The 22,770-nt window shown below is 37.0% G+C and overlaps 1 long non-coding RNA gene across 2 annotated transcripts; it reads right to left on the bottom strand.

Annotated features, from left to right (window-relative positions):
- Positions 1 to 513: 513 nt before the first annotated feature.
- Positions 514 to 3,839, bottom strand: LOC116007960. 2 transcript variants are annotated; one of them, XR_004095383.1, is made up of 3 exons: positions 3,778 to 3,839; positions 3,605 to 3,695; positions 514 to 2,249 (listed from the first exon to the last, which is right to left on the bottom strand). It is a non-coding gene; the product is annotated as an uncharacterized LOC116007960 (long non-coding RNA). The 2 variants fall into 2 exon arrangements; XR_004095382.1 differs by lacking the exon at positions 514 to 2,249 and having other exon boundaries at positions 3,058 to 3,695.
- Between the last annotated feature and the right edge of the window lie 18,931 nt (positions 3,840 to 22,770).

Below are 22,770 nucleotides of genomic sequence, written 5' to 3' on the forward strand. Positions count from 1 at the left end.
CGCTTATCCTTATGAGGCAGCTTAGACATAGTTATGTTGTTTTAGATTTTATGTTTGGGACTGTGAGCCAATGATGAGATTATATACTCTTGTTTAGATTTTCGGATGTTTTGATATTACCTGAGGATTATATCTATGCAGTTCAGTTCTTTTGGTTAGCCTGTGCATCTAGGCCGTGTTTTCTCTTACCTAGATGTGGCATGATACCCCTTTAGGTTATAAATTGCTTCCGCTATGTATGTTTGATAGTTGAGATAGGCAGCTTTTGCGTTAAAGTTTAGCTATCTCGGCTTGTGAAAAGTTGGGGTGTCGCATTGAAATTCTTAGAAAATTTCCATTTTTCTCCCACGCATGATGAACCAAACGTGGAACCTTCTGTTTTGGTTCCACGAGTTGTCCATGCGCGTGGACCACTCGTGGAACTGAAACAGTAAGATCCTTTCCAAACTTCCCCTATTTTGTGGTGCTATTTTCTCCATTTTTGACCATTCTTTTGCTCAATTTTACATCAAATTTTCCACCACAACACCTGCAAGTTAGTTCCAATGGTCTCACAAAACAAAACAAACAAAAAAAACACAAAATAAACAACACAAATATTCACGAGATAGACTTGGGGTGCCTCCCAAGAAGTGTCACGTTTAACGTCCTTAGCTAGACTCAACTTCCTTCCTTTCAACCATTCACATCAACCTTTGGGCGAAAACATTTTGGGGTCCAAGTATTTTTCCAAATCAACCTATCCATTTCACATTTTGGTTTGGTATTGGTTTTCACCTTAACCATTTCACAAAAGTAGCCATTTCAACTTTGGCTCTATTTTCGTCAAACCGAAGAGTTATCTTGCCTGCGCCAACATCAGTGATTTTTACCTTCCCACATGATTCCTCTTTTACCATATCGCACACAACAAAATAAACGGGCATTATTAATTCTCAAACCTTCACCAACACATCCTCCGCAATACCTTTGGGATACCGGATGGTCCCATCGGCAAAACGGAGGGTGAGTCGAGTTGGACTCAAGTATGGCAATTTCAACTTTTCAAAAACACAAGATGACATCAAATTAATAGAAGCTCCGAGATCGGCTAAGACATTGTTAAATTCCATGTCCTTGATGGCACATGGAACAACAAATGCCTCGGGGTCACCCTTCTTGATTGGACACCCCGTAGAGATTAGGGACGGGATCTCTTTGATTACATAAGCATATTCCTCAACATCATCAATATCCAACATTTTATGCAATTGGGTATCACAATGAAATTTTTGCAAGAAAGCATTAAATGTACCTTTTTTTCCCCAAGTTTCATTCTTTTCCAGGGTGTTTGATTAGTGCTTTGGATGCACCTTTTCCTTCTTTTTGGCTTTGAGATCACAAGAGGTGATCTCCCCCTTTTCCTTGCTTACAAGACCACAAGAGGTGGTCTTCTCTTCCCCTTTTGTTTTGGAAACCACAAGAGGTGGCCTCCATGGCTTGAAATGTTTGACCACAAGAGGTGGTCTTTCCTTCTCTCTTCTCCTCAATCTCCCCAACACAACCGACTCCACACACCAAATCCATACTCTTTATGAGATTCTTAAGAATGTCTGTCAAGCTATTCTTCAAGTGAGATTCGGCTTTGTCAATCTTTGCATAAAGTGCCCGTTGATGATCAGTTAGTTTGTTCAGATTGCTCCTGGTATGAACATGATGATCAATGGCTAGGCCTCCTTGATCTTCCAAAGTGGCACCAATCTTCTGAAAAATGGTTTATTGCATTTCATTCACTCTCACAAATAGTGGCGCAAGAATATCTTCTTTATACTCTTGAGGTCTGCTTAACGGTAACCACTTCAACTTTCTGAGAGATTTTTGTAAAGCCTTCGTGTGGTCATCAAATAATGGAGTCTTCACATGTGACACCCCAACTTTTCACAAGTCGAGATAGCTAAACTTTAACACAAAAGTTGCCTATCTCAACTAGCAAACACAACATAGCGGAAGCGATTTATAACCTAAGGGGTATCATGCCACATCTAGGTAAGAAAAACACGGCGTAGATGCACAGGCTATCCAAAAACTGAATTGCATAAAGTATAAATCCTTAAAACATTATCACAACAACCAGAAGAATCTAATCAAGAGTATATAGTCTCAACATCGGCACACTGGCCCAAAACACAAAGTCTAAACATCATAAGCTAAGTCTAAGCAACCTCATAACGGTAAGCTCTAACGCGCTCTCGCTTAGACTTATTCCATACCTGGAAAACATGTAAGAAACTATTAGCAAAAGACTGCTAAGCAACCACCATTCACACTCGCAAGGACATACATATATAGTAAGCTTGTAAATAGGTTTACGCACCCATATAGAATATACATACACCAACGAACTGTTCAGTAATTAAATCGGATACTCAACAACAACACGCTGAATAAATGATAAACCAAAACTCTTCAAGTACAACCAACAACCAACACGAATGCATAAACATCAAGTTTATACACAAGATACCAACTGTGAATCATAAAACCAATAGAATGAACATAAGCGAAACAACCAAACCGACATATCAAGGAGTAACAATACAACGGAGGTACAACCTCTATCGAAAGATTACAAAGAAGACAATCTATCATCATACTAGAGATAAGAACCAACCCACCATCCCCAAACAACAATAACAACCATAATAACCATACACTAGTACAAAATGAGCCATACGCGTCTTTAGTAATTGACAATATGCATCTTTAATAGCAAAGACGGGAATGTCGGAGACGCTGAAAGTTGGCAACTTTACACGTCTTTACTTGGAAGTCGCGTAAAGGTTGACTATACGCGTCTTTACCAGCTTAGTAAAGACGCGTATTATGTTTAATAAAAAAAAATAATTGTACGCGTCCAAACGCGTACAGTTATATTTTTTTTAATAATTAATTTAATTCAATAGTCTCTTGTACTAACCCCTGCTTAACTGAAAATTCCACTACCACACAACATTTATATGGTTCAAACCATTCAACACAAAATAGATAATCCAACATACATAATTGGCTAACACAATATAATAACCCAACATTAATATATCATAATATATACAATGTAAATCCATCTAAAACACATAATAAACATTTATATGCGCTCATTTACAAAATAGTCTATCCATAACCTCCGTATCTCATCTATTTCATCCTTAGAATACACATTTATGTCTTGATATGCCTACAAAATTTTGAATAATTATAAGAACAATGAGTATATATACTATAAAATATTATAATACCAGATTCTTCGATTATACCCTTGCTTAAAACCACGACGTATCACAATGGCAGCCTAATTTCCAGTGTACAGAAATACTTAACATGAACTTATTTAGTCAAAGTACCTACGAGGTCCATGTATTATTGTGTTTTATTCAATTTAGTCATTGTATCCTTATTGATAAGGAGAAGACTTAGAATATGGAGGGCATCACCTGAAAAAGAATGCTGAAGTATGATGATTTTAACAATTAACTCATTTGATCAACTTTACATGGTATATTCTAGGTTCAAGCAATGGCCTATTGGAGAAGATATTAATCCCTCACACATTTACAATGAAATTTACCTCAGTTATATTGCTCCCTCATGTACCAATTACAAAACTCATGGCACTGTTTGGAATCTTCAGATCTGTAGAACTACTGATATTTGGGTATCTACTTCAGAATAACCAAAAGTTATCCTCTCAACTTAAACACAAATGAGCCAAATACAACAAATTAAAGTAAAAAATAATACCTAGTGGAGTTTGGAAGACCTGGATAATTAGGAAGGTCATAATCACGAACATCAACCTTCAAATTGGACATGCATTTTGTTATTCAAACACGTTTAGCAAATCCTCCAACTTTGAAGAACTTTGTAATGCAACAATGCAACACACCTAGAAAAAAATGCACCAAAAAGAATCCGAAGCCCTCTAAAGCTTAAACATTACAAGAGAAAGCTTCTTGTTCCAAAAATCTTTCCCAGTTTCACACATTTCTTAAAGGTACTTGAGAATATGACAATGAAAACTTAGGGTTATCAATGTTTGATTACTTCAGCAATCCTAAGTATTTTTAACACCATTCATTTTCAACATAAATGAGTAAATGACAAAATAACCTAATCTCTATATTCTCATATTTTCAATAGTAACAATATTTGGGTCTCAAGTATGATTATTCTTAGGAACCAGTTGAGTCATCTAACCTTGAATGAATTTAATACAAAGTGATGGAAGCTAGACACAGTGTTTATGTGGTCATGATATTAGCATTATCTAAGACACATATAATGCATAAGCATACAGTAAAGCCTGACCAATATATTACAATCCAGGCTATTTACCTTCAAGTAGTCAAATCTACTAGAGCTGCATGTACCTAAGCCACCGGAGGTAGGCTGACAACAGAGAAGTCTCCAGGAGGACCCAACCCTAGGGCCATCCTTAAGGGAGCAGATTCTACTTTAGCATTTGAATCTCGAAGGGATTGTGTTGTAAGTCTTGATGCAATCTCAGTCAAGGCATCTTTAGCAACACCGAAAGTACCCGACATCTGAATTATTAAAGTTTAAATATAATGTACAGCCTTCCAACTTTACTAAGTTAGTTTTGTCCTTGGCTATTCCTGCATGTATATGTTCATATTATTATAAGAATGGCCAGTAAAATCTATATCTTTAAGGACATCAAATTATAACAGTAACATTGTCTTTATTACTCAGGGCAATGAGTTCTTCCCTATTTCTCCCAACATGTGTCATATCCTGAAAGTTTCATTCATTAAAGCTGACTAGAAGAGACAAACAATTTTGCTTCTAAAGCATTTAAAAAAGTGATAAGCACAAAATATAGCTAGAATTAAGGGTCTAAGTTTGGTTATTTTAGTTGCATTTGGCACTCTTTTGTGAATTATTTATATCGTTTTCATGCTTTAATGTGTAACTTTATTGCAATGCTCTATTTTGGTATGTTTAGATGATTTTTCAGGTTCCAGGGGTATAATGGCCAAATATAAGGACTTGACAAGCAAATGAAGCATGAAGAAGGAACTTTGACCAGAAGACCGTCGCTTACGAGGTCACGTACGGTCGTACGCACCCTCGTACGCGACCCAGAATCAGCCTATATAAAGAGGCCTTTGCGGAAATTTTAAGCAATTAGCTAGGTTTAGATCAGATTTTCCAATTCCAGTAGTGTAGGAGTAGGTTAGATTTTCCATTTCCATAGCTTAGTTTTTAGGTTTACATTCCATCAAGATTCTATTCAAGCATTCTACATTGGTTTTAATTAGGTAATTCCTATTTCTATCTTTGATCTTGCTTTAATCTATTGTTATTGTTTATTCTTGATTTTTGTTCTTAAATTTCATAATGCTTGAGTAGAGTAGCTTGGGGTGTGTGTGCCCATGTTAGACATTTCATTGATGCTTGAATTTTGCCTTATGATTATGAAGATTGTGGAGTAGGATTGTAGACTTGTGTGGGTGATGTTCTTCTTGCTTTGCTCCTATTTCGGCCGGAATAGTGAGTTAACTAGGTGAAAGTGAGTGTGTGCGCGATAGCGGCCACTCACGAGTCCAACTCATCTACATCCTTGCCCTTAGTCCGAAAGGACAAGGTCCGGGAGGAGTGGTAGGTAATGTGTTTGATAAAATGCCTCAACCGAATGAGGATTGAGAGTCTGAGTGTGACGCCACTCGGTATAAATACCGTGACTCCCTAATTCAATCCCGAAACTCATTTTCAAATCCCCATTGGATAATCAATCGATTTGTTTAGCTGTGGCACGCACCCCCTTCTTTCCCTTTTGAATTGTTTAGTTTAAATCTTGTTCTTACAACCCCCAACTTATTATCAAGATGACCTATAGTGGATTCTTGCAACTCTTAGTGACCAACTCCCTTGAATGCCAAGCACTTGACTCGGTTCCAATTTGCCATCCTTGAGACCGACACTCGGGAAACTTTTTCTCCGTTTTACCCTCCGTATTCCATCATTTCACCACCACTAAAACTAAGCACTTCAAAATGGCGCCGTTGCCGGGGTTGGCAAACGGTTTTGAGTTGTGTTTTTGACATTTTGGAAGTTAATTTCTAAGAGTTCTTGAATTGCTTTTATTTTTCTTTGTTTTCTCTTTCATTTTGGTTACTTGATTGAACTTGAAGTGGGCATACTTGTGCTTGTATATCTTTTGTCTCACTTGCAACTACTTTTAGTTGCAAAGAACTTTTGTTTGGTGATGCTTTGTGCAGGAAATTGTTGACAAATGTACCAAAGAAGCTCACCTTTGTATGAAAGTGAACCTCCTTATGGGTATCCACCCCATAGAGGAGAGTTTTGGTCACATCTTCCACCTCAAGCATGTGAACATCACCCCTATTACCCTTCTTTTACACATGATTATCCCTCTTATCGACCCAACTATCCATCTCCACCACCATACCATAATCAATACCAATACTCATGTTCCACTACTTACATGGATAACTATCCATCACCATATGGGTACCCACCTCCACCATACCAATTCAAAAGAGCATATGCCACATATTTCTATGATTTTCATGATGCTCAATACACAAATGAACCCCCACCATACCCAAATGAACCATATAATCATTCATACTTTGAGGATCCATACTATGACAATCCCCCACCACACTATCATAATGACATTGAATGCCTAGAAATGAAGTTGCAAGAGCTTGTAAATGATGATAAGGAGGATATGGCTAACCTCAAAGCGGAAGTCATGAAGGACATTAAAGAAGATCTTATTACCCTCCGAGAAGATACCTTGCAAACATGGAAGAAAATGGAAGAACAATTGGCATTCATGGTAGAAGAATTCTCAAGAGGAATCCAAGAGAAGGCCCATGCTAGTGCCTTGGAGAGTGGTGAAACACTCCCGGAAATATCAAGGGCCAAAGATAATCCCATGCTAGACGAGACCCCGGTGCTTGAAGAGATCCTAATCCATCAATTGGAGAATGAAAAAGGGTTAGAATGTGAAGAAGAGAGTGATGAAGAAATTGAAATAGTATGGGAAGATGAGGAGCCAAGTGGTAAAACTCTTAACTCTACTCTTGATAATACTTGTGCTCAATCTTATGATGAAATTGCTTGTGATTCTTGTGATGATAATTGTCTTAGTTCTTTGGAGAATGATTCTATTGATAATAGTGATAATGAGTCCTCTTATTTTCATGGAATTTTTGATGATGCATGTAGAGACTTTGATTGTGGTGATGAGGAAATGGTGAGTGGTAATGTCGAGGGTGCCATAAGATATGGTGAAGTTGTCACTTTTGACAACAATTTTGAGGGAGAATTGGTTGAAAAGAAAGAAGGGATTGAGGAAGTGTTCACCCAACTAGGTGCTTTGAATTATATAATTTTTGAGGGGGAAGGTGAGACGAAAATGAGTGATGAATTGCAAAATCTTTTTGAGGGATTGAGCACAATCTCTAAGGTCGTTCTTGGGTTAATCTCTAGAATGATTGTGCTCGAGTTCGAGGGTGCCCGACACCTTTGGGCATACCTCAACTCAAAAGTGGATGGGACACATGGTGAGGTCCCAATCTCGATATGCTTTGTGGATAGTTTTCGTTTGTTAAGTCTAGTCAAGGACGTTAAATGTAACGCTCTTGGGAGGCACCCCAAGTCTATCATTGTATATACTATTGCATTTCTTTTGCTTTCTTAGTTTTGCCATTTTTGGTATTGTTTTTGAGCTAACATTGCAGGGAAAGTCACTAAGGAGCTTCAAATTTCAAACGGGAGTGAAATTTCAAAAGAAAAAACGAGAGAAGTTTGGAATCTGGACCGCGTACGAGACAGTGTACGCCCGTATGCGCGCTCGTACGCGACTTAGACCATGCGCGATTCGAGCCAGGATGCGTGGTGTGGCTCGTGGGAGCTCACTGGAAATAAAACACGCGTGTGAAGAATTCAACACGCGTGATTTAGAGGGCGTACGAAGGTGCGTACGACCGTACGCACCCGCGTACAGCGCCCAGGATTAAAACGCGAACAACACTGCCATTTCGGCAAAAACATACTCCAAACTCACTTCTTCTTCTCCCAAACCTCTCCCAATTTCAATCCAAGGTAGTGAACGACCCAAGGTACGCCCGTACACAACAAATACACCAATACATCTTCAAAATACATACTTGAATCCATTCCAAACATCAATTCAAGGTATGAAATTCCATTTTTTTTTCAATTTGGGGATTTTTGCCCAATCTTTAGGGCTACGAATTTTTGATAGATTATGCTAAAATTGATGTTGGAAATCATTATATACATGCTTGTTGATGATGTTAGTGCCTAGAAATTGAATTGCATTGTCTATTTTTGTTGAGAATCTTCATGTTATAGTATGCACTAGGTGTTTGTAAAAATGCTTCAATGAGAAATGTATGAACTTTGTGCCTTAATTTGATATGTTCTTTGCTCAAATGTTGCTAATGCTTAAATGTTATCCTTGAATTGTTGATTTTAGCCATGACCTTGTAGAAAAAAAAATGATGATGGTTGTGAAAATCTTTTGAACATTCTTGAAATTGAATTGAAAAAAAAAATGAGGAATGTTGTGAAGTTGGCTACTTGAAATATATTGCATGCTTGCTAGAAGTATTTTGTTGAATTTGAAAGAAAAAAAAAATGAAATAGTGTGGCTACATAATTCCTCTTGTTAAATACTTGTTGCTTGATGCCTCTTGCTTTCAATGATAATTTTTTTATTCTTGTGGAAAATAATGAAATGCAAATACTTGATTTTCTTGGACTAATCTTTGTGGACCCACACATGTGAGTTTTTGTGTTATGTTGCACAATTTTTGTTGTGTAGGAAAATGAGCAACTCAAGGTCCAATGCTTCAAAGAGAAGAAGAGAAACCGGGGAATCAAGTGCACAAGCTCAGGGGGTTGGAGTTGAAGCCCCTGGGCCACAAGAAGAGTTAGTGGGCATTCAAGCGGGGGCCTGAAGACTAGACCTGAGCGCGGACACCTTAGCCAAATTCAATCATTTTAGGATCAAACCGATAGGCCGATGGAGCTACATCGATCTTCCTCTCATGGAGTCGTTTGGGTGCCGAGAGGGTGTAGAAAGGCTCATGAGCCAACCGTATTGGAACCATTTATTCTCATGGAAAGACCATACCTTAGGGCCAGTAGTACATGAATTTGTGGCTAGTTTGAAGATTTCGGGACGGCCTAAGGACCTCACAAGTCCTACCATCCAGTTCCGAGTTTTCAACACTACTCACCATATATCGGTGAATACTTTGGGCCGCCTATTGGGCTTCTATACACAAGAGGAGCAGGAGGATGAGTGGTATCGGACCTTGCCACTTGAGTTTGAGGATGATAGGACCCCGATTGATTATTGGGCTACCATTGCTAGACCGGGGATTAGGTGGCAAGGATCGAGAGTGCATGAGTCACATATTGCTCGCAATGACTTAAAGGTGGTGAGGCGTTTATTGGCATATCATTGGACGGGAAGGAGGTCCAATGCTAGCAAGGTGTACCGTACCGACCTTTTTGCTCTTTGGAGCATGGATACCGGCACCCCCGTCAATATGGGGATGATTTGCAAGACATGGCTTGACTCACAGAGTGTTGAGGGAGTAGCCACCATCTTTGTCGGGCCATTGGTTAGCCGGCTTTGCATAGGGCTTGGATACACAACCGAATTGGCACAAGAGGTTCGGGTGCGAGAGTCAGAGATGACACCTTTGTCCCGAGAGGACATGCTATTACTAGAGATCACTCCCATCCCCGTGGATAATGATATGGACCCACCACCACCACCTATGCCTACATTTTCACCGGTGCCACCACACTATGCCACCGTTACGAATTGGACGACTATGCAAGCATTCCATCACCAACTCCACCTAGAGGCTATGTGTAATACCCCGTATTTTCCTAACATTATTATTTTATCATAAGGCGTTGACATTCATAAGTTATGATCTTCAGATGCTTCAAAGGAATTTTTATAAGGAAGTATAGTTGTTATTAAGTTGCGATCGTTCGTGCCGGTCAAGAACCGTAAAATTTTTGAGGACGAATTTTCAGTTCGGATTTCCTTAGGAAATGGATGATTATGCATATTAGGACTAAGTATGAACTTCCTGCTTAGTTAAGTTGAAATTGGACGGAGTATAAGGGTGAAAATTTGTTGTGATTGTAGCATCGCAGAATTTCGCGGTGTACCGAACCTAGCCCAATTTTGAGTTTTAGACTGGAATAAATTTTTGGTTTCGAAAATTTTTGGATTTAGATTATTTTCTACTGAGAATTCATCTGTTTCAATCCCGGTCAGTATAAGCTAAGATATTTATTCTACTTACCACTAGAAAGTGACACATGTCACTAATTTTCACCATGTATTATTATTATATCATTTTAGAGATGATATAACTAGCTTAAGTCTTCAATTTTATCCATTTTCCCCTCAAAAATTCGAAATTTCCAAGAGGAAAACAAGAGAGAATATTTCATCTTCATTCTTGAGTTCAAGCTTCAACAACTAGGGTTTTCCACATCAAGATCATCTTTGTTCGGTAAGACTTCAATTTTATTCGGTAGAAAGCTTTATAATCCTTCCTAGAGCTTGAATCTAAGTTAAGATTTCTTGTATGTTGTGATATGTTGTTGGTGGAATCATAGGATTTTAAGGTGAAATTGGGGAAATCAACTCCAAGAGTCTTCTACGAGGACTAGTAACCCGGTGGAGGTAAGGAATTCCCTTAAGTTGGTTTAGTCACTTGAAATTAGATAATTGATTATTTGGTTGAAACATGGTGTTTTGGAGCTTTGGGAATATTTTTGTATACATGTTCATAGCTTGGATATGCTTGTATATGTTGTATTTATGCCCATATAGGCTTATACTTGTGAAAATATTGACAAGAAATTAAGCTAGTCTCTGGCAGTGACTTCCGAGAATTTCAGGGAAACATTGGTAAGGTATTTTGATCCAATATTTTTTTAGAGAGGTAGTTCCATAAGTGTAGAAGCTGCCTATAAAATTTCATAATGATCGGAGTAGTGGAAGTATGGTTTTCGAATTTTTCTCCAAAACTGGTCCAGAGAGAAGAAAATTCCGGACAGCACACTGCCAAGGGCAAAGATGGAATTTTCTGTGTTAATTCGTGAACCTAGGTGACCAAAACTTTTTATGGACATCAAGTACTATGAGTTGGGGTTCTACCATAAAAATTTCAAGTGAAAAAGAGTTCGGGAACTATTTTTACCGGCTCAATCTTTTGGACTGCGCCAAGCTGAATTACTGTCCAGAATAGGCGGAACGTGTTGGACGCGGCCCTGGACGCGCGTCCAGTGGAGTCCAGTAGGTTCGGGAGTAAGATCAAATTGTATAAGCTTTGATTATTATTATTGATGTTTAGATGATGTGGTTGTAATGAACCTAAGAGGTTATGAGAATGATTATAGATTCAGGATGAATGAGTATCATGGGTTGTTTAATGAATTTTGTTAATTAATGATGGCGGATTAAGGTAATGATTAAGAGTACTTAAGGATTAATTATGGTGATTATTGAGTAATGAGAGGATGCTAAGAATATGATATAGATTGGTGATTTGGTTCACGTTGAAGCCTAGTGATGAGGATAATGTTGGACTAATGACTAAAGGTTTATGTTAATTATAGATGGGTAAGTTGTTGAATGTGAGAAATTGTGGTCTAATGATGAGTTATGGTTTAGTGATTTAAGGTTTGAAATCAATTATGAATTATGGTTAAGGGTGGTGATTATTAATAATGGTGATTAGGAACTATTATTCTTATTACTAAGTAAGGAAAGTTATGAAGATTATGAGCTTATAAGGATTATGATTAAAGATTGGATTAATGATGGAATTAAATGAGGATGATGGAATGATGGATAACGTTATTGATAATGGTGATGTCATTATGTTGTTGAGCTAAGATGTTGAATTATAATTATGGTGGTGATATATAATGCTATAATTATGGTACATGAGTTATGAATCGGTGATTATGAATTAATGGTTTAGATTAATGGATAATTATGGATTATGGTTAATAATGGTGTTAATGCTTTCGATGACTTGATAATGATGTTATAATGTTGTTGACTTGTTGTCGATGATGGATTACAAGGTTAGTAGTTACTAATGACAATAATTAATGCTTAAGAATGATTAAGGTTCATTGTTGGATTATGGGTGACTAAGTGTTGTTTATAGATGTGTGATTTCCTTAAGTTATAATGGTGTTGATGATAGTGAAAGTTGTTGATGACGATAGTGACAAGGACAACTATCTATTATTAATTAATGGTGGAACCATGATTATGGATCACCGATGATGATTGGATTGTAAGAGGAACTGAGATTCATGATAAGGAATAAGTATTGGGAATGGATATATGTAGTGTTAGTAGAAATATATAAGTATCCGATGAGTGACCAGCTTGTGTTCAGTATTTTCTCAACTTTGTTTTCTTCCAAATTTTGCTCGTACTTGAACTACGTTTGAAAAGCCTTTGGGCAAGTGAAAATGTTTATGAAAACTTACGGTGAAGAACCAAAGGAAGTGGAAGAGTGAGCGTCTAGAGGAAGTTAGTAACATTTTCAAGAAGATAAGGTAATCTTTATGTCCACCAAAACCTTTTTCCACCATGATATTCATGAATTTCTTGATAAAGTATGGATATAAAGATTTTAGTAGATGAAAGATTGGTGTGATTGTGGTATATGATGAATATATGTAGATATGTGGATGATTATATGAGGTAACTAGTATACGATTATGTTGTGATGAATATATGTAGTAGACATGTATATGTGTTTACAACCTTATATATATATATATATACAAAGGTAGACCTATATTGTTCAAAATGCATAAAGCGAGAAAGTAAAGAATGAGATAAAATGAAATTATGGTGTGAATTGAAATATCTTTAACTTCATTATGGCATAATGGAATTACAAACATTGGGCCCCAAAATGATTGGTGTTAACCACTTGAGTAACCTTGTAGAAACATATCCAGGGTTACTAGAGCTAGTGACTAACCTGCGGGCTTGGAATCCCGACAAGGGGTGTGCACACTAAAGGTCCTAGATCTGCTTCCCCTAGTTGGAATAACTAGGTTGTGGTGAGATGATGGAAATGAGAAGGAAATTATGGTGTGAATTGAAATATCTTTAACTTCATTATGGTAAAAACTGGTTATTTCTATTTAAATGCTTATATGATTATGATGATAATTATGACTATGAGGATGAGTATGAGTATTAGTATGATTATGAGTATAATATGGTGCATACATGTGGAAGTTGTGATTATTGGCACATATTTTATTTGAAACAATAATGAGGAAATGAATATCTCTTCTATGAGAAAAGCTTTACATGATTTAACGTACATACACTATTATGCTATCTACGAATCATTTGGTTGCAGGTGGATTTTCAAATCAAGGGAAAAACTTTATAAAGCTTTCAAATTGTTATGTTTTCAAACCTTTGTCTACTTTTAAGTGACAATGGATTTCCTTACTTAGCCGTCGTGCTAACTATACTTCATTGTGTCCTTTATTAGATGCAGTCTAGCGTGGGCCCCTGTGGCCGATGAGCTCAGAATAGGATGGGAGTCGAGGTTGAAGACTACTCTATCCTAGAATAGACACCCTGGAAGAATTATTTCCATATGTATTAAGTTGGAATATTGATGTGGTTATTCGATGTTGTAAGTTTAGCCTTAGCGTTTGGGTATAGGAGAGATACCTAAGCGTGGCGGTAACCCCCAGTTTTTTTGCTGGTTAGATGCTTCCGCAATGTATTATATTTTAAGGATTTTGTAATAAATCCAAGATGTGAAAATTGGGGTGTTACACTATGGCTAGGCAACAACAATTCCACTTAGAGAATATGGAGAGACAACAAAGAGCAAAGGAGGCAATTCATAGGGCACTTGAGGCACAAAGTGCACAAATTAATGAACTCCGGGAGCAATTCATGAGATTCCATCCACATCCACCCCCGGAGTAGTTGTTATGCTTTATTGGATGGGTTACCTTGGTTGTTCTATTTTGGTGACTTGACTTAACATTTGAACATTGCTTTACATTTCTAGTTTTACTTTATTCTTGCTTTTATTTTAGCACTTTTTACAAACTTTTAGAAGTTGTAACCTCTTTAATTCCTTACATTGTTGCACTTTATTTTGTTTTTCATTTTCATTTGAATTCCGCCACTCCTCTTCATCGCGTTTATTTGCTTTGCATGCACTAACTTTGCTTGATGTAGCTTTGATAACGGAGGCGAGATGCTTGGAAGCTAAAGTGTGGAAAAGAAAGGGATGCTCACTTGGTTGTAACCTCTTATCCTTTTTTATATTAATGCCCCGTCTTCAATTTTAAAGTGTGGAAATATCTTGTTAGTTTTGCTTAGTACTTTGCACATATGATGAGAATGCTATTCATTGTTTCACAAGAGGATATCTTGGTAGTTACCCCACACCCCATAGACACTTCTAAAGTGTGGAAAGGGGGTTGTTGATTGTTTGATTGTTTAGACCCGTGCTCCTTTAATCCACCTAGTCCTCAAAGCAACATCGAGGACGATGTTTGGTTTAAAGTGTGGAAAGGATGCACCTTGTGCTTTATTTGTTTGATTGCTTAATTGGTCCTGTGGTCATGATGAATGGGTGTGTTTGACATTTGGAGAGTGAGTCATTGTTTGTGCTATCTAGAGAGAGTTTTGACTAGATACCATGAAATTTTTTTTTTTGTTATTCTTGAAATATCCTTGGGAAGTTACCTTTTTGCACCCATGAGAGTGTTTAGAGCCAAATAAGTTTATATTCTTGCCTGCTTGCATGATGTTCACCTCTTATTTACGTAAGACCTTAGTCAAGGATCTCTCGAAGTGGGAGTGTGCACTTTTTAATTTGAGAAAGATAAAATTAGCGAGGCCCGGAATTGAACTAATCTTTGGTAGGCATGGGGCAAAAGGAGAGCATATTGGTGAGTTTATAGTGTGAATTATCCCTAATCCCAGTAGAAAAAGGCATGAGGGGTAGTATGGAGACAAAGTTGAAAAGACCAAATGGTCAATCATTGAGATAATAATTGAGGAAAGCCATTTTCGCTGGGTTGTGCTCAATCATAGTCTTCGGAAAGCAAAAAGCTATAACTGGAGTCGGTTGTTCACATAAAAAGTTCCCAGGAAATGAGAAAAAAAGAGAGGAGGTGAGCCGCTTCGCTAGGATTCGGGCACTCATTGCATTGTCTTCGAAAAAGCATGGAGCTCCATGTGAAGTCGAGTCGCTCGAAGGTGTTATCCTAGGAAGTGAGAAGAAAGAGAGAGACCACCCAAGCCATTGGCGGCGAGTGGTCCATGCCCCTACCTTCACTTATTTTATCGTTGGGCTTTGGCGTATAAGGCTGGAAGGGTTGATTAACTAGTGTACATCGTTCCCACTAGTGGGATCGGCTAGAGGCCCTATTTAAATATGAGGTGAATCTAAATTGGGATTGCATGCTTGCGCGTGGTGTGAGAAGTGTGTTCCCCATTGTTTTAATTATTTATCATACGAAGGGTTTTTGCTTCCCGGGAATATTCCTTGAAGTTATATGACATCTAGCTAACACTCTTTGTAGATAGCATGAGGGATTTCCCCCTCTCTGGTATCTTTTGCATTCATTTGTTGATTGACTGAGTGTTTAATTGAGTGATCCTAGCTATCTTTGGTACTTATGTGCTTATGGTTTTGAAATGATTTGCTTGAAGACAAGCAAAGTAAAGTGTGGAAAATTTGATACGCACAAAATATAGCTAGAATTAAGGGTCTAAGTTTGGTTATTTTAGTTGCATTTGGCACTCTTTTGTGAATTATTTATATCGTTTTCATGCTTTAATGTGTAACTTTATTGCAATGCTCTATTTTGGTATGTTTAGATGATTTTTCAGGTTCCAGGGGTATAATGGCCAAATATAAGGACTTGACAAGCAAATGAAGCATGAAGAAGGAACTTTGACCAGAAGACCGTCGCTTACGAGGTCACGTACGGTCGTACGCACCCTCGTACGCGACCCAGAATCAGCCTATATAAAGAGGCCTTTGCGGAAATTTTAAGCAATTATCTAGGTTTAGATCAGATTTTCCAATTCCAGTAGTGTAGGAGTAAGTTAGATTTTCCATTTCCATAGCTTAGTTTTTAGGTTTACATTCCATCAAGATTCTATTCAAGCATTCTACATTGGTTTTAATTAGGTAATTCCTATTTCTATCTTTGATCTTGCTTTAATCTATTGTTATTGTTTATTCTTGATTTTTGTTCTTAAATTTCATAATGCTTGAGTAGAGTAGCTTGGGGTGTGTGTGCCCATGTTAGACATTTCATTGATGCTTGAATTTTGCCTTATGATTATGAAGATTGTGGAGTAGGATTGTAGACTTGTGTGGGTGATGTTCTTCTTGCTTTGCTCCTATTTCGGCCGGAATAGTGAGTGAACTAGGTGAAAGTGAGTGTGTGCGCGATAGCGGCCACTCACGAGTCCAACTCATCTACTCCGAAAGGACAAGGTCCGGGAGGAGTGGTAGGCAATGTGTTTGATAAAATGCCTCAACCGAATGAGGATTGAGAGTCTGAGTGTGACGCCACTCGGTATAAATACTGTGACTCCCTAATTCAATCTCGAAACTCATTTTCAAATCCCATTGGATAATCAATCGATTTGTTTAGCTGTGGTACGCACCACCTTCTTTCCCTTTTGAATTGTTTAGTTTAAATCTTGTTCTTACAACCCCCAACTTATTATCAAGATGACCCATAGTGGATTCTTGCAACTCTTAGTGACCAACTCCCTTGAATGCCAAGCACTTGACTCGGTTCCAATTTGCCATCCTTGAGACCGACACTCGGGGAACTTTTTCTCCGTTTTACCCTCCGTATTCCATCATTTCACCACCACTAAAACTAAGCACTTCAAAAAGGTTAGTGTGCCTATGTGGATCCACAAAGTCAAGAAAGAGATTCTTACGCGTAAATATCATACAACAAGGTTACTAGTTTTATAATATCAGTTTCTATAAGCTTGTAATAAACTCAAATTATCATCTTAATAGCAGATGAATAAAAAGGAAATATTATGAAGAGATGCAGATATAACAAAACACAAATGTAAAAGGAGGACCACAAATAAATAAGAAACATAACCCAAAACAAAATATGAAGTACTTCTAGATTATGTAAGGGACAAAGCTAGATAAATAGGAAAAATAAACTAAGAATGAACTATTTCCGTAGGATCTATGACTATGTCTTGTAATTTGTAAGCACTATGTTGATTACCATAATACTCAGACCATAATATTCTCTACTTAATGCAAATTGTTTCAGGTTAGTTGCTTCAATACTTTCATCAAACTAAATCCACCAGAAAACAATTAGAAGTGCTAGACTAAAATAAGAAACAAGACAATGATATTAGGAAAAAGCAACCTAATAGCTCACATAATTTGAAAGCTCAGAAAACAATTAAAACACAAAACATGCATCTCCTTCCAAAATAGTTAATCATGTTTATGTCTTTAATTGCAAACTCATGATATATATTACAGAAAGGGTCTTGCCTTGAAATCTCCACTAATGTTGCTGTCAATCACCAGGAAAAGTGGCTATCTTGTAAATGGCAGCAAGTCACAGGGGAAAACATCATTCAAACCTATATAAGCAGACCGGCGGCTATCTTGTAAATGGCAGCAAGTCACATATGTGGTTAAGGTATTAAAACAAATAAATAAAATAAATAAATTAAAAACATACCTGAACGAGCAGACTGGCGGCATGACGGCGAGGGCGAGGAGCAACAGCGACCAGCGGCGAGGGCGAGGAGCAGCAGCGACCGGCTGCGAGTGCGAGCAGCGGCGACTGGCTGCGATGACGAGCAGGGGCGATGGCGATGGGGGCTGGATCTGTTCGTCGGCAGCGGTGATCGGCGAGCAGCTGAGTAGATCTGTTCGGCGGTGACAAGATCTGCGCAGATCTGAGAAGATGTGAGGGAGCGCAAATGTGTTCTGGAGTTTTGGTCTGAGCGGATCTTCTGTTGGAGCTTCCAACTGTTTGGAACTAACGAAGAAGATGATGAAGCAGTACGTGAACTTGTGAACCTAACAAAGAAGATGATGGTGAAGTACAAACGACAGAGCTGCTGGTGAAGCTAAGAGTTAAAACAAAGAAGAAATGATCTGGATATTTATTTTTTAGGTTATTTATACAAGTCTTTGACAAAAAATCAAGTAGTGTATAGTTATTTTAAAAATATAAATTATTTTTAATGCTCAACTATACAAGTCTTTATTAATACATCAAGTAGTGTAAAATACACACAATTAAAATAATAATAATAAATCAGCACATTACAAGTCTTTACTAGGTAAGTAAAGACTAGTAAAGTCTTCAACATATTTACAAAATTGCCACTGCATTTTTTATTATTATTTTACAAGTCTTTAGTTACATAGTAAAGACTTGTATTGTTGCATTTTTTTGGTCAATTCTCTAGTAGTGATAATATCCATCCAGCTCATCCATATCACAACACGGAGGCAACAAGCCCACATCACGAAGGTACCCAATTTCCAATTACAGAGGCACACGGGCCCAAATAAGAAGGAATCAAACAGAGTTCAAAAGACCTCAAAACAGACACTGGATCAGAAATACAGATGAACTGGCGGAACACATCAGCGGTTCACTCTGCATCACTGGACTGTGCCGCACGAACAGACGGAAAGAGTCAGCGGATCGCTGCTCTCCGCCACAACCTACCGCCCATGCCCTTGCAGAACATGTTGGCGGGGCACATTGTTCCGCCAACATGCACCGTAAGTGCAACCCCACTTCCCAGACAGAACAGATCATGCAATAAACATTCTAGAATACGAATCATGCTCAGAATACACAGATTACACTTCTCAGAAGCCAATAAATCTTGGAATCCATAACAAGAAATTACTCATACAAGATACAAAGGATGATGAACACAAGTCCAACAGTCCACAAACAAAGGTTCATAGACCATCAACAAAGCTATAATCCAAGTAAATTTCAGGATTCCAACACCAAATCATATGTATAGAACAAGAGTGTAAAAATAGGTTTTGTGAGACATGATGGTTACCTTTTGGAGCACACTTCAACCAAGCAAACTTCAAAACACCTTACAAAGCACCGCCTTCACCTTGATCATCTTTTTCCCAAAAGATCCCCAAAAGAACACCATAAGAACTTGTATAAAGATCATGAAAAAGAGATGATGCAAGACCTATTCCTAAAGATAAACACTTACCCAAGCCCTAGAAATCTTAAAAGAGCAATCTTGGTCTTGAATCTTGAAGGTGAAATGAAGACCAATCTTTGAAGGGGAAATGATTGAAAGTGGCGTGAAGGATGAGTAGGGGAAGAGAGAGAGTGAAATCTCTAGAAAATGCTAAGTCTTGAATATATATATCATAATACATATATACATATATGTATATATTAGGGTGGAAGAATTAATAAGGAATGGGTTCAAATCTTTATATTTAACAATTGTATGTACAAGAGTAATTATTGGGCCAAATGATTCATCTCTTAAATAAATGACTTCATGGAATAAGAGGAAAAGCCCACAAGATTAGGAATTAAATGTCTTAGGAACAATATATATACACTAGCATAAGGAATTGGGCCTTTACAAAAATATTCTTGCCTATAAGAAATATAAGGACCTAACTCAAGAAATCCCTTTCAAGAATTTAATCAAGAATTGGGCTTTTAGAATAATTAATTAATTCCGGAATGGGGAATATATATATATATATATATATATATATATATATATATATATATATCAATTGGAAGGATTAAGCCCAATTAAATCAAATAAATTACCTAGTAGAAATAATTACCGGTCTCAAGGCTAGAACGAAATTACGGGGTGTTACACCACAAGCTGCAAATTGTAATCAGTGTTTCGAGAGTTTGTTTCCTCAATGCCATGTCCTTCTTCAACGTCTTCATCATGCTACTCATCGATGTCTTCCATAAGATGGTCCGAGAGGATAGGTTATTTAGAAATCGGTCTTTCCTCCAAAGGTGATTCATGAACAACAACTGGCATTTCTAACTGAGGAATATTCTGATACCCCGGATTTAATTCAAGCCTTGAAGCTCGGTAATTATTTGTACCGTGTAATTAATTTAATTTAATTGGGGTCCGTTCCTTTAATAAAATCTTATTTCCTATCCTGGGTTATTTATTTAATCAAATGCCCAATTCCTTGATTCAATTTTATAAGGGATGTTCTTCATTTGGACCTTTTATTCCTTATAAGTAAACTAATTATTTAATGGCCCAATCTTGGAAGGACCATGTTTATACTCACTAAATTAATATTGAATGTGGATGACCCATTTCTTGTAAATAAGCCCATGTCTTATTTTAACACCCTAATATGATACATATATTGTGTATGTAATGATTTTCCTCCACTCATATAAAAAGTCTTGTACTAATAATCCCTAGCTCTTTCCTTTTCCTGCAAATACATATATTGTGTGGCGGTTAGGTGCGATCCGTGGATCCCCTCCGCTGCCTTCGTGCGGATCAGAGTGGCTGTAATACCCCGTAAAATTTTTCCAAATAAGCGATATTATTTAATACAAATACTTTCAAAAAGAAAATTTATTTTACAATCATAAATATTTTTATCTTAAATGCTATTAAAATAAATTATTTTGTTTAAGGCTTTAAATAAACTATTTTATGATCCAAAATTTTTTATCCAAAATCTATCTGAGAGGAGCCTGCTAATATCATTTTTATAACTATCAAATTTTCTAAGTCCAAATAATTTTTCTTCTTAAGTCCAATGATTTTGCTTGAGCCCAAAGTATTCCTAAGCTCAATTTTTTTAGCCCATGACCCAATTATGAAGATTTAGAATTCTCTAGACTCACCTAACTCATATTTTCCCACCCACCTATAAATAGGGGTAAATACCCATCTTTTTCTTCATTTTCACCCCTAATCTCTCTCTCTCTCACGTGAAGAGTGAAGAACAAGACCTAGGGTAAGTTATCTTCCACTTCTCCAATCTTTCTTCTTCTTCTCCGCTCTTTCTTCTTTATTTACCCATTCTTCATTCCCTCTCCATTTTAATTGCTTTGTTCTTGTGTTTGTGGGTGTATTGAAAGATTTCATTGGGGTTGTGTGTATGGTGTTTGCTTGGACTTAAGGTGAAGAAGAAGCTTGTGATCAAGCCTAAGGATTAGGAGAAACTTTTGCTAAAGGATAATGGCATTTGAGGTAAGGATTCATGGATGTCAAAACTATTTTGCCCTATGTTTTATTGTTGAAATTATTTGATATTATGGGTTATTTTTGCTACTTTAAATCCTTAGAAATTGTGTTAAAATGGTATTATTTTGCTTCTAAAATGGTATATGTTCATGTTTTAAAGTAGTAAGTGTTAATGTATTTTTGGAGATGTGTTTTGAGGTGCTTGGTGTGAGTTTTGGGGCTGTGGTTTCGCAGAATTCTGTTTCCAGTAATACTGGAGTATTTTATAGGACCATTGCCTTCTCTTAGTAACATAGGTGGTGATGGTGGAGTGGTGTATTTTATAGGACCATTGCCTTCTCTTAGTAACATAGGTGGTGATGGTGGAGTGGTTTGGGGTGTTTTGGCAGAGTATTAGGCAGGGGTTTGATCCTTGTTATCAACTTTCTTGAATTTAATATAAATTATGCTTTTAGGATGGATACTTTGTTTAAAATAGAAGTTGAACCCTTGACCTCTACTCAATATCTTTTTCTTAAAGTTCCTTCCAATTAAACTACTTGAATCCTTTGATATTATTTTAGTTTAATAAACTATTACATTATTTTTAAAGAGTTATGTACTAAAGAAATTACTATTTTTGGGAATGGCCTACTTTACATATTTCTTAGCTTGACAACTTAGTACCCATAATTGAAACTATTATGTATTTTATGAAAATATGCGATTTGAATATCTATGCACTAACAATTATGTATACTCTATTTTGGGATGATAAATATTATTTTAGCAATACTTCTTATATTTATATGGATAATGATGGGCCATTATTATTATTATTATATATGCCTGAGATGGGCCATTATTATTATTAAGCCTGAGATGGACCATTATTATTACATAAGCCTGAGATGGGCCATTACTAATATTAAGCCTGAGATGGGCCATTATTATTATATATGCCTGAGATGGACCATTATTATTATATATGCCTGAGATGGACCATTACTATTATATATGCCTAAGATGGGCCATTATTAATATTAAGCCTGAGATGGGCCATTATTATTATATATGCCTGAGATGGACCATTATTATTATATATGCCTGAGATGTGCCATTACTAATATTAAGCCTGAGATGGGTCATTATTATTATATATGCCTGAGATGGGCCATTATTATTATATATGCCTGAGATGGGCCATTACTAATATTAAGCCTGAGATGGGCCATTATTATTATTAAGCCTGAGATGGGCCATTATTATTACATAATCCTGAGATGGGCCATTACTATCATTAAGCCTGAGATGGGCTATTATTATTACTAAGCTTGAGATGAGCTACTATTATCATATAAACTTTAAATGAGTTGCTATTGTAATATAAGTTTGTTGATGAG

The sequence above is a fragment of the Ipomoea triloba genome, chromosome 16 (assembly GCF_003576645.1).
Source record: "Ipomoea triloba cultivar NCNSP0323 chromosome 16, ASM357664v1".
Classification (NCBI taxonomy): domain Eukaryota; kingdom Viridiplantae; phylum Streptophyta; class Magnoliopsida; order Solanales; family Convolvulaceae; genus Ipomoea; species Ipomoea triloba.